Below are 14,075 nucleotides of genomic sequence, written 5' to 3' on the forward strand. Positions count from 1 at the left end.
GGAGGGATTTCGCTACCGAATCTGGAGGCTTATTACTGGGCGGAACACCTAACACCCGTAAATGATTGGCTGCATACACCGGCGGACCACCCCACATACGCTTTGGAAAGGCACAAACTGTCGACACACAATATACTCCATTATTTGTATGGCGGGAAGGCGGGGAGAAAGCTCTTGCCAGCGACGGTGATTACAATCCGAGCGTGGACAAGGGCCACGACAGCCACGGGGTGGGAGAGGAGGCTGACACGGCAGACGCCACTATGGCACTGCAATTGGCTCACAGAATTGCGAAAACTGAGAGGTTTCTCCAAGTGGGACGACATAGGGATATCCACTATTGGGGATGTGATCAGGAATGGGGAGCTGAAGACATTCGCGATGCTGCGGGCGGAGTATGGCTTACACCACACACAACGATACAAACACCTGCAGCTAGCACACGCCTGGAACGCGCAGAAGGTCTCACTACAAGACATACCAGAATATTCACCACTAGAAGGGAGACTCCTGCAGGAACAGATGGTACACCAGGCAGTGTCCCTCACGTACAAAACACTCACGAACAATATGCTGGGGACACTGGGGAAACTTAGAGGGGTTTGGGAAGTGGAGGACCTAGATTGGGAGCTCATACTGATGCACCCACGTGAAGTGGCTATTAAATCGCGCCTGAGGCTGATCCAATTGAACGTCCTACACCGGACATATTTCGATAGAAGGCGCCTCCTCAAGATGGGCAGGATCACAGACGCCACATGCCTTAGATGTAGGGCAGCTCAGGGAGACTTTTTCCATACCATTTGGTCGTGCGCGGAAATACAAGTGTATTGGTCACACATTTTCGCCGAGCTGGGGGAGGTGTTGGAGATAGAACTACCGCTTGATCCGAAATTGGCACTACTGGGGATGGTGACGGAAGTCGACTTGCCACGCCCACTTATCACCTTCCTGGTGCTGGCACTAGTGGTGGCTAAAAGGGACATTGCGAAATATTGGGGGGTGGCGGAGAGGCCTGACATTGAGGAGTGGAGGAGAGGGCTGGACCTCTATATGGCAGCAGAAAGGGTGACATACAAGGCGAGGGGCTGCCCTAAGAAATTCCGGAAGGTATGGAGTAAGTGGCGACAGTACCATGGCTTGGAGGTGGGCGATACGAGGTTACGCAGGGAGGGAGAGGAAGGCGGAGAGGGGTAGAGGGGGACACCTGAAAGCGAGGTGGGCCTAAGGAGGGGCGGGACGCAGGGAGTACGGAGGTACCACCCATACTGGGTATTGCACAACGAAGTGGATGGGGGGACTAGCAACTGTTTTATTATATGTACTTGACATGAATGTAGCAACGAATCTTTGAGTGAGAAACGGAAGATCGGACTGTTTTCCCTTCTAGCTGGAACAGCTACTAGTTGGTTGATTCATAGGGGAGGATGGGGGGGGGGGGGAGTTGCGGGTAGAAAACGAAAAGCAGGATTGGGAAAAAATGCATGTGGAAAGTGTCAGCCTTAGCGTTACCATGCACTACGTGATGTTTTCTGATGTTGCCGCCCGGCCCCAGGGATGCGGGCACGATGGCTGTGGAAGTGTGACATAAATGTACCATTGTTGTGTGGTTTGGGGCGTGACACGCCAATATCATTTCATCCCTGCACAAAAATAAAGTTGTTAAAAAAAAAAAGAATTTTTGCTTTACTTTCTAATCATTCTTGGCATGTGGGTAGCTTCAGTGTTTGGGCCTGGGTCAGCTGGTACCCAGGGAATTCTACCATTGCAGACATTTCTGCAATCTAAATACATAGTGGAGAGCAGGTTGGTGAGGCTACTACTATTTCACATTCTGAATGCCTTGCAAATGTCAAACTTTGGCTAAAATCACAGATTTTTCACATATTTCTGTGACAAGAAGTTCCAGAATCTGCGGGGAACAACAAAAGACCTAAGACCTGACATTCCCAACCATCTCCCAATAACAATGGTCATCATTTTTGTGGGTGGGCTTGTCATACTCGACAAGAACTCGACATAGAGACTTACCAACTTCTTGACCAGCATCAATCTGGTTTTCGGAAGGGACACAGAACCAAATCGGCCCTCACACTCGTTATGGATGACATTTTGAAAATACTAGATAAAAATGAATCCTGCTTACTGATCCTCCTTGACCTTTCCTCAGCTTTTGACACTGTTAATTATGACATCCTCCTATCCATCCTACAAAACAGAATGGATTTTTCGGATCGGGTGCTTCAATGGTTTTCATCCTTTCTTCAGCATCGAATACAAAGAGTCAAGGCTAATCACTCTCTCTCTCAGCCCTCTCCAGTACACATGGGGGTCCCCCAAGGATCCGCCCTTTCACAGATCCTCTTCAACCTCTTCTTGGAACCTCTAGCTAACACACTAAACTACACGAACATTCTATTCCACATGTATGCCGACGACACATAAACTTATCCTAAAATCTCATCCCTGGAAAGCAAAATCTCACTTAACTCGATACTCAAGTTTACGCAAAATTGGTTAACTGAGAACCATCTCCTACTCAACGCCTCCAAAACAGAGTTCATACTCATTTCCCCCCCAAACCACATCCCCAAGCTAGATCTCTGGTTGTCTCACCTCACTGCTCTCAAATGCACCCCGATCATCATTGACTCAGCCAAATCGCTCGGACTCACCTTAGACAAGCACTTGAATATGAAGACTCATATCAGCAATGTATGTAAGGGTGCAAACCACCGGTGGTCCAAGTGCTTGTTTTGCCAAGGTTAGACTATGGCAGTGCTACTCTATGTGGCCTACCCAAATATGCCTTGGCCCCACTTTGTGCATCACTGAACACTGCGGCTAGATTGGTTACAGGCGCCAACAGAAACAAGCACATATTCTTAGTCCTTAAATCTCTCAACTGGCTACCCTTTGAAGCCCAAATTCAGCTAAAGATTGCAGTCTTGGTGCACAAAGCCCTTCACCTCAACACTCCTACGTACCTGGCGCAAAAACTTGAACTATCTTGTGGTGAGAGGTCATCAAGAAGCGCCTCTACATTCCTCTTGAAACCTCTTGTCCTTAACAAAAAGAGAACTTGTCACTGAGCCTTCGCCGGTGCTGCCCCAAAGATATGGGACTCTCTGCCACCTGAAGTACGCAGCCTCTCCTCGACGAAGGAGTTCAAATTGGAAGCCAAAAGATTCCTAATGTGCAAATTCTTACGGTAAGGGGAGGAGGCACACCCAATTCGTCTAACTTTGTTCTTTTCACCATGGTACCTCCAGCTTCAATGGATCATCTCCTCCGTTTTTTTTTTTCCACATGTGTACAACTGTTAACTGCATTATATCTTCCTTTTTGTTGTTGCTGCTGTTTCCCAATTGATGTTTATACTACCCCCTTGTTCTTTCTTTCTGCCTATTGTAAAGTGCTCTGATATCCTTCGGGATCTTGTTCGCGCTATATAAAACTTTATAAATAAATAAATAAACGAATAAATAAAATAAATAAATAAGAAAGGCTGTGGTATTTCGGTCCAGAGTCAGCCAGCACTCATGGATGCCTCCCATCCTATATATTTCTGAAAACCAGACACTTGACTTTAAGAAAAAGTAATTAGCAGCAAAATTCTGGGAAAATTCATGAAATTTCTCAAAATTTTATACGATGAAATTTCACATTTTTTTTATTGAGCATACAGTTTGCACAAAAAAGTCTTCTGAGATACCACAACAGAGACTTTTCTTTACATGAAATGTCTCACTAAGAGATATTTTCTGCTCAAACCAGGTTCCTGTTGATACCTTGCAAGACTTTTTTACACAAAGTGTGAGCTTAGGCAAAAATGTGATGAAAGACACCAGCAAATCACATTTTGCTAGAAAAGCAGAATTTCCAAAATGTTCATGGAATTTGGCAAACATTTATGGTAAAATATTCTTAAATTTCACACTCTCATAGACACCTTTGTCCAGGTTGGCGTAGCTTGTGTGGACCCCACTACATTTTATCACCCTGATTACCTAGCAACATCATAATTATGGCTAACATCGCCTACATTCCTTTCACTGTACAAAGGTGATGGGTATAGGAGTCAGACCTGGGGTCATTCAGCAACCACTGAACCCTGCCAGATGACAATTTTCTCTTTTTTATGCAATAAAAAATTCCAGAACTTGCAGCCAACATAAAAGTCCAACTTTTGCTCAAAGACAAGAAAACCCATTTTGTGTCCCAGAGCTAGTCTTATATGCAGTATTGTAAGGCAGAACCATCTATAGGTTCTGGTCTACAGCACCCATGTGTATATTGTAGTTCAAAACACAATTGGACTTGTGCCCTTCAGACATTTCAGCATTATCTGGCACCAGTGATACAGTCTCATCATTTATGGTGGTTAGAAGGTGGAATTCTCTTTGGTCAAAAAGAATGATAAATACTACCCTGACCCTTTTTCCGGTTTTGTTTCCACCAGATCTCTGAGAAATCCTTTGTGGTTGGTATTGATGGTATCACAGACAGGAGAGCCTTTGGACAACAACTCTTTGAAAAGTGGATTTACTGTATAGAATTTGTCTATGTACAAGTTGTGCCCATTGAGCAAAAAAAGAATGTAAAAGTTCCCAAACAATTTGCACTCTGGTCCCTAAGACTAAGGGCAACTGGGGGTTGAACTGCTGCATCATTCCCGGTGTAGACAAGAAGGCTTTAAGTGTAATTTGTGGAGCTTATATATAATTGGTTCAACTTTATCCTATACCAAATTCATGTGCTAATGATGTACTTCTTAAACAGCAGCCATCCCTTGCAAAACAGCAAAGACTCATTCATAACAATATTCTGTACTGAAGCACATATTTCAGAGAACTGCCCTGCAAAGTCGACCTTATGTGATATTTCTTACTGTTATCACCTTATAATGACCAGGACAATTAATTACATGATCAAGAGGAAACAACATTCATTTACTTCATTACTTATTTGAAAGAGATAAAAGCAATATGACCGTAGAATCATCTAAAGTAGGATATTATTAATGGCATACTCAAAGAATTAATAAACTAATCAACAATTGGTGTGGGCATTAGCAACCTAAAAGCCTATGTGTGATGTTTAGTCAACTGTCACTTATATTTTGTGAACAAAACAAAAATGTAATAATATTAATGAGTACAAAGGAAAGAATCTAGAAAAATGTAGATCAAGTTCTAATTTCTCAGAATCTTAGGTATGGTTAACTTATATGAAAAAAGGCCTTTTAAAATGTACTTGGCCCATAACATATGAGTAGGACAAGGGGCTGTGGCATAGTTCTTTGGGAAACTCAGTCCTTTAATGACTATGTATTTTCATGATTGGAATCCCTGAAAAGCCTTTCATGCCTATCATCCCTGGTTGGAGAGGTTGACATGTTTCGACCCCAATGGTTCTGGGGGTCCCCTCAGGACATTGAACTGGAGGATCTATCTATTAAGTAGAGAATAAAAGGGTTTTTAAAATTTTCAAATCAGTGAGCCACTCAAGTAGTGAAAAATGGATTGCAAAGTACCTTGGGTTTAATGGCCAGGAGGTATATAGCTTCATACGCCTATAATAATCACAATTGAAACTACTAATTCAGTACCCATCATGCACACTGAAAAATTCAAAGTTGTTACGGGTGGATATTTTTTATATATTATTGATCAATGTTAAAGCAGCAGATCCTTGTCAAGACCCCCCATATGCTGTACTTGCCACATCTTTTGTACAATTGCCTGGAAGAAAAGTCAATACTTATTTTCTATTCTTTCACCAGTTGGATGTTGTTTGTCTCAGATGTTCTCCCAATCAGCCCCTTAACTCTGTGCAATGGGTTTTTTCATCTCATTATGACTGCAAAGGTGTGTGACAGCTCATCTGCTCTTGCCGTGTAGCATTGGGATATACACCTATATTCTGGGACTGGTGGGTCCAGGAATAAAGTATAGGCACAGCGACACCTCCGAGCTAGTTTTAATCTACACTGCACTTTCACATCCGGTGACTCAGTCACTTTAGACATTATTGTTTCTCTTTTGTGTTGTGTTTGTCTTCCCCCTTCCCTACTGCTCCACCCCAGGTGTTGGCTGTGCATGGGGTGTTTTGAAGCAGCCCTATGATGAAGCATATCACACAACTGTGTGTGTGAGGGCAGTATTAAGACACACAGCACATGCCACCACCGAATGGAGACACTTTTTATCACAAACAAAAGAAGCCACACACTTTTGGTGCCCTTGTAGTGGCACCAAATTCCAATTTTCCCCAAAAACTATTTTTGCGAAGATTCTAATGGCAGAGAAGCCTATACAAGTGGAGAAGCGTGGCTCAGTGGTTAGAGGCGGCAGACCCGGAAGCTGAGATCAACCGTGGACCAGGGTTCGATTCCCCGCCTCAGCGGGTCTCGGGCTCATAAATTCCACGGTCTCGACAATTCTCGCTCCGGTGCCTACTCGACTCACGGGGTCACACTCTGCGACTCTGGGTAATAGCTTGCTTAATCTCCACTACGGCCCCTCGTGGCGGGAGGCCTGGCTTTCACCCTGTGGACACCCTGCCGGGGTTTCTCACAGGGGAATACCAGGACGGGTTCCCTAAGCAAGCGCCAGGATGCCCTTTGAGTGACAGGTCTGCGCAATATAAGTACACCTACATTTACATTTACACATTTACATTTACAAGTTGTTTGCCTATACTGCGGTTCTTCTTCAGGGCAAATAAAGGTTGTTCCAGCTTACATTCCAGGTTTCATAAAATATGTCAGATTTGATCAATAATTTTCTTGAACCGGTTGATGCTTGGACAATAACTAGACACACAGATAAGCCTTTCTTGGAGCATTTTTTCTTTCATCACTAAAAGAGTGTCACATGGGGTAAGCAAGCCAGTTTGAGGGAATGTTTAATCAGCTTAGTAGGGTACCCTTTATCCCTCAATTTTCCAGAGAGTCCAGAGATAGTCTTGTTTGCTGAAACAGCTGCACCTTTTCTGGAAAAATTTCCCATGAAGGAGATTGTTGCATATACTCTGTGGGTGCTAACTTTGGTAATTTAGAGCACTATTCTTGACCGTTAGTTTTATATAGAGGGGTGTGTGCTCTCACTTCGACATCAAGAAATTGGATGGATGTAAAGGCTTTGTTTATGTTGGCCTTGATGTCTTGTGTGCAATCGTTCACCCATTGTAAAAAAGAGTCTATGGGCTCGATTACGAGTCTGGCGGTCGACGGACTGCCAGACTCCTGGGGGCACAGAGGTAGTGGTCTTCTAACCACCCAATTACAATTTGGGTGGTCGGACAGCCAGTGGCCTACCTGCTCCTGCAACCCCTGCAGCTTTCTTGAGGCCGCAATATGCTTGGCCGGACCGCTGCGGTCCCACCAAACATTCTATGAGTTTTCTCCTCCATGAACACTGTGGTGAAAAGGAAACAAAGGGGTCCTACAGGGCCACCTCGTGCCTCAGGGTTGTGGTGTGCATGCAAGTGGGCACATCGTGAGCCCCCCTGTATGCATGCACCCCAGTTACTGCGCAGCATGGACTCGCAGGAACTGTTTGTGGGATTCCCATTGTGGTATCCATTTTCTGAGGCACCGCCGTGGTAACGTAAAAAAAAAATAGCCAGCCAGACACGAGAAACATTTGTAATCTGGCAGGCGCATTGATCACAGGCTTGACGGCGCAGCAGAGGGACGGACCCAGAGCTGCACCACCAAACTCGTAATCAGGCTCTAAGTTAGGCTCATCTCTATCCACCAAGCAAAATATGTCAAAGATGTACCTGACCCTCATGGTTATGTGTGCATTGAAGGATTCTTTTGGGTGAAAGAAGTCAGTCCACCCTGATTAGTGTTTAGGGCTTACAGTGAATTTGTAGATTCAACCATTTGTCATTTTATCCATATTTTCTGAGTAATGTATTCAAATTAACTATGGGCGAATTTTGCGGATCTGTGATCCGCAAATTCGTGCAAAATCGGCTAAAAAATCTGCGAGTTCGCGAAAAAATTTGCGAACTCGCGGATTTGCCCAAAAAAGACTGTTTCCTGGTGTGTGGGGCCAAACGGGCAGGGCATCTATGCGTGTTCACATGCCTCTTGTGTATAAAGGGTCAGAGAGCGAGCAGGGCAGCAGATGAGGAGAAAGCAGCCTCCTGGTCACAGAAACTACACTGGGATCGCACTCGAGAAACTCATGGATACAAAGACCTCTCTCGAGGAATACTGCTAATTTTCGACAGCAGATATGGGCATAAAGGACGCTTGCCCAGCCTTGACCATGCTCACTAATTTTTGGGGCTGATTCAAAACGTTACTGAATTTGAGCTTCAACTTGGGCACCTGCTTTTAAATCTGTAAATGCTTCCTGTTGAGGTTACATTTTGTGACAGGAGCCTCGTGCCAGAATAAATCCTGCCCTGCATATTTTTCCGCGAAGATGCCACCATTTTGGGCAATACCTCTACTCAACTGGAGTACTTTCTACTGGCTAATCAGTAAGTGCTACTACCTCGTTGGGGAAATGTATAGTGCTTTTCCTACACTGCAGCTGCGTAAAGGGCCAGAAGATTTGTCTCCAGTGACCATGTGTGCCTGTAACTTTCCAAACTTACGGGGCTTCTAAAAAAAATCCGTCCGCGAAAGGATTTGCGAATTTTTCGGCAATTTCGCGAGATTCGTGGATCGCGAAATTGCCAAAAATCCACAAATTCTGCGAGCGGAGCGGATTTTGCGCCCATACTTAATTCAAATGCAGCCACCAGGGATAGTGATCCTGACTAGGATAGCTTAAAATTTTAACTCCAACTTGCCCTCATACGCCCTTTTCAATTTGAAAATTAATTTGAGAAATAAATCCCTGAAAAGTGTCACTTCCCAAAGTATCAGTATGATGAAAGTTTGAGGAACAAGGTTACTCATGCCAGACATTCTTGCAAATGCTTTGGAATGTTTTTAAAAATGATGTAGATTATCACAATATGTTTTTGTGCCAGAAATCAGTGTTGGTTAAAGGTTTGCTGCCATAACCTGAAGAATCATCATGATTGTCGAACTGGGAAGATTCCTATAAAGATTTGATAGATCGTAAGAGAGGTGCACTGCTCTTGCTTTCAGCTTTAACAGATAGAGCTACAAGCAAATACCCAGAGATTCATAGCTCTTGCTTATAACAATTTCCTTATTATCAGTGTACCATTACTGAGGGACAGGTTTTGGCCAAAATAGATTATTTCAGTATTTCATGTTATTAATTAAAAAATGTACTCGTTGACCTGTAAGATGCAACCCACATCAAGCTGAAGATCTACATAGCTATGGTCTAACAAGACAAAGTTATCAGTGTACATCAGATACTTGAGGTCTGACTTTCCATAAGAGATGTGTACATTATGTTGCTAATAACTTTTGCCCCGTTTGACAAATCTATACAAAACTTTCCAAAACTGTGCTACTTTTTGACAAGTTTGTGCATGGAAAGGTTTGGAGTGATCTGTCAAGCGCAGGTCGAGAAAAAACAGAGGGTCCCAAAAAGCAAAATCCTTATGCATTTTCCATAGACTTCTTTAAAAAGCGCTACAGCATAAAATGCCAAACTGAATTACACCAAATTTGGCAGGAAGCTCAGCAGTTTTTGAGAAATTAAGGTTTAAAATTATTTGTATATCTTTACAGTTGGGTCCGCAAGACCACTTTGAGAGTCTTGCTGGAGTGCCAATATAAAAACAAAGCACTCTGCTTGGCCTAGGGAGCTTTTTTCCCTTGTTCCACTGTGGGAGCAAGCACCCTGATTAGCTGCCAACAAAGTGAGAATTTTTTTGGCTGCCAGCAATTGGAGGACTTGGAGAATTAGTCCCCTGCCCTAAAGTTTTTTTTTTTAAAAAACTTAAGGAGGCCAGGTAGGGATACCCTGCTACAATAGGCCCTAGGGAAAGGAGACCCAAATGGATCCCACCCTAGAGCCCAAATGCAAAATATATCAGCAATTTTTGCCCCAATCCCTCAAGACTACCAGTGGATCGCAGCAAAAAAATGGTGGCCCAGGGCTGCATTCTCTATTGGACGCCCCCATCCCCGAGCTGATATAGGCCCTGGGTAGCTCATCCCCAGGCCAAAATGTCCCAAAAATGGGAGGGCGACGCCCTGCCTCCCTCCCAGAACCTTCAAAGGCCTGTGGACCTCATGGGTGGGTGCTTTACAAATGCTCCTGCCGTCCGAGAACAGATGTGTATTCTGTTTCCCTGCCCGCACTGATGAGGTCAGGGAAACATAACAGCAGGTTTCGCACACCTCGTGGGAGCAGGAAAAACAGCTGCTCCCTCTGGGTGGGAGCAATACGAACTCCTGCAGAATGCTTTCAGCCAGCTGGGGTCACAGGGCCAAGGGGACCAGGGCAACCACCTTTTAATAATGTGGGCCCTGGGGATGGGCCATAATAAGCTTGGGTATGGAAGCCACACGGCCCCTTATCTCTTAAAAAAATCTGTCTATCTATCTATCTATCTATCTATCTATCTATCTCTCTATCTATCTATCTATCTATCTATCTATCTATCTATCTATCTATCTATCTATCTATCTATCTATATATCTATCCATCCCCAGGGCCTAAATATGCTTTTAATATGGCTATGGCCCTGGGGGATTTCGTCTCAGAGAGGGGGGAGGGGGGCCACACAGGCCCCTCACCTTTAAATATAATACAGCCTGTGTGAGGAGGTCCCCAGGCCTAATAAAGATTGGGTAGGGGGTCCGTGTGGCCCACATATTTTTTTATGGTTTATATGGTTTATAACACATCTTTTTTCAAACAAAAAAAATCCCCAAGGGATGGGGTCCCTGGTGCCTATGAACGCTAGGTGAGGGTGCTGCCTACCCCCTCCCCATTTTTATTATATTTGGCCCTGGGAATGGTGTCCCTAGTACCTAATAAGGATCCGGAACAAGGGCTGCAAACCCTCCTCCCAAGTTTAATTGTATTTGGCCCCGAAGATACGGTCCCCGGGGCCAATTAATGGTTGGGGAGGGGACTGCATACCTCCTCCCTTTAATGTATGTGTCTTGGCCCCAGGGCATGGGTCCCTGGGTCCTGAAGACAACACTATTTTATGCACACCAAACGCACTGCGCAGTGTAGGGTTGGCAGGCTGCTGGGAGTTTGGCCACAGGGTTTGTTGGCAGACCAAACCATGTAGCCAACCCCCAGCTGCGCAAAGCCAAAGGATGTGCACAACATGGGTTTGGCTGCCTGTGGGGAATTGTAAGCAGGTCCTGGTTGAATCACAGGCCCTGCATTTAACTCCACGCCATGAGCGACCAAAGGCCGTACATGGCGTGGGGTTGGCTCCCTCAAGATGGATGCCTGCAGGGAGATGGGCGCCTGGCCTGTTTTTTTTTGTTGTTCACAATGTTGATATTGTCACTCACATATTCACCTATAACGTTACTTTAACCTCTGTTTTTTTCAGTGGATATATATATCTATCTATCTATCTATCTATATATATATATATATATATATATATATATATAGATAGATAGATAGATAGATATATATATTGACAAGTTATTGCACCATAATTGTTGGAAAAACCACCGCTGTTCGGCGGACCCGGTTCTGGGGAGGTTGTGGTTGCCGGCGGACATCTTGCCTTGGGTAGAGGAGTGTGAGCGCCATCTTGGAGCGTCCAGGTGATCAGGGACGCGGAGAGCACGCTATTTAGGGCGAGCATCACGAGGGGATTATCTGGTAAGGTATCCTGAGGCTGAGAGTTACATCAGCGCCTCGCTGTTGGTCGCGCTGGTCGCGTTTTCCTGTGCTTCGCACTACATCATTTTAAAGACCCGTTTTTGGATTTGCTTTAATTTTATTTTCGTTATCCCCTGTTTTTAGCTCCCCGCTTGCCCCCTACCTTGCACCATAATTGTTGGAAAAACCACCGCTGTTCGGCGGACCCGGTTCTGGGGAGGTTGTGGTTGCCGGCGGACATCTTGCCTTGGGTAGAGGAGTGTGAGCGCCATCTTGGAGCGTCCAGGTGATCAGGGACGCGGAGAGCACGCTATTTAAAGCTCGCCTGTATCGCGCAGCGGGACGCGCAGCGGGACGCGCAGCGGTAGCGCCTTCCCTGCGCCTGAGTCGTGCCAGAGTCCTGCCCGTTTGCGCTCGTCCGCGCCTCGGAGGCGCTGAGGTAGGACTCTGGCGCGCTCTCTAATTTGGTCGTGCACATTAAAGTCCCGTTACTGTAGCTAGGATGATTGTCTATAGCTCAGCTGAGTTGCTTACCCTGAGTCACCACTCTCCGTTGTGTCAGTGTATACTACCGGGAAGGCGGCTTTTGAGGAAAGGTTGTCAGACCTGTGGTTGGCGGCCTATTGTGTCACTGGAAACGATGGTACCACCTCCGTCCCAGCACTGTCAATGCGCTCTTCTGAATACTAGGTCGCTTGTCAGACATTCCACGGACATCTGGGATCTACTCTCAGACTCCCAACTCTCTTGTCTGTTTTTAACAGAGACATGGCTCGGGGAGGGCTCAGGTCCTGATTTGGCAAATGCACTACCCCCGAACTATACCATCCTCAGAAATGACAGAGCTGGGGGGAGGGGAGGGGGAGTGGCTCTCATTGTGGAAAAGGACATAATTTGTTCCTCTTTCCCGGTGGAAAATATATCTGGCTGTGAAGTCATGGGCTTCAAATTGGGTCTTTCATCTCGCCAGACGTGCACTGGACTCCTTGTTTACAGACCACCGGGACCCATTGGCACGTTTTTTGACGATTTACAGGCTGCACTTTCTGTTCCCTGCATGCGATCAGCGCATTGTCTTCTGCTGGGGGATTTTAATCTGCATATGGATCTGGCAGCGGATCCTAATGCAGTTAAACTCCAGGAAATCGCGGCACTGCTTGGCCTTGTTCCTTATATTGATAGCCCCACCCATAATAAAGGGCATATCTTAGATCAAATATTTTCTACTAGGCAGATTGTAGTGTCTTCCCCGCTTCCAGTGTTATGGTCAGACCATTTTTTAATAAATTTTGATGTCCCTTACTGCACCACGACAGGTCAGAGAGGGCAGAGAGGCGTGATCCGTCGATCAAGAGCCTTCCACCGAATCTCGGTGGAAGTGCTGACCGATGCTCTGCGCCTCCATCCCTGCGAGCTCACAGACAACCTGGAATTAAATCTGGAGGTGGTTCATAAGTGGCTGACCACCTGATTTGACGAATTTGCTCCTATGATGACAGCTGAATCAGTCCAATGTCTTGCCTCCGCTCCGTGGTTTACCCCCTCTCTTAGAAAAATGCGCCAAGAGTGCAAAAAAACTGAAAGAGTTTGGCGACGAAAATACGAGCGGGAGGATAAACTAAAATATCGTGACACGATTAAAATTTATCATAAACATATTGCTGAGAGCAAAAAAGGATATCTGGAACGACGAATAGACGAAGCGATCAATATGAGCAAGGAACTTTTTAGAATAGTTAAGGAGTTTGCATCGCCTGCTGCCTGCTCTCCTCCCCACTCTCACTCGGAAGAGTGGATAAGGCAACTTGCAGCTTTCTTTGCGCAAAAAATTAAGACGATTCAGGAGTCTTTTTCTGTCCCAGACCCCACAGTGTCAGCTGACAGATTTACTTCTCTTCCCTCTCTGAGTGAAGACAATAGGCCCATACTTTCGGTTTTTCCTCCAATGACCTGTTCCACCTCCTATGATCTCTTATCCCGGCTTCAGTCAGGCTCACCTTTGAACCCTTGCCCGGCGACATTTTTGGGTAGAGTGGCTTCAGCTGTTAATAGCTTGCTGAACCCTCTGCTGAATCTTTCCTTGTCCACGGGAGTGGTCCCTCCGGCATGGAAACATGCGTTGATTCTGCCACTAATCAAAAAGCCTACTTTAGATCCCCTGGTGCATGCTAATTATAGACCGATCTCCCTTCTCCCTGCTCTAGCGAAGGTCGTTGAAAAACATGTGCAGCTCTCGATTACCAACTTTATCGAGAGCAACAACATCCTCCATGACACACAATCGGGTTTTCGTGCTAATTATAGCACGGAGACAGCCCTTCT

The sequence above is a fragment of the Lissotriton helveticus genome, chromosome 6 (genome assembly GCF_964261635.1).
Source record: "Lissotriton helveticus chromosome 6, aLisHel1.1, whole genome shotgun sequence".
NCBI lineage: Eukaryota > Metazoa > Chordata > Amphibia > Caudata > Salamandridae > Lissotriton > Lissotriton helveticus.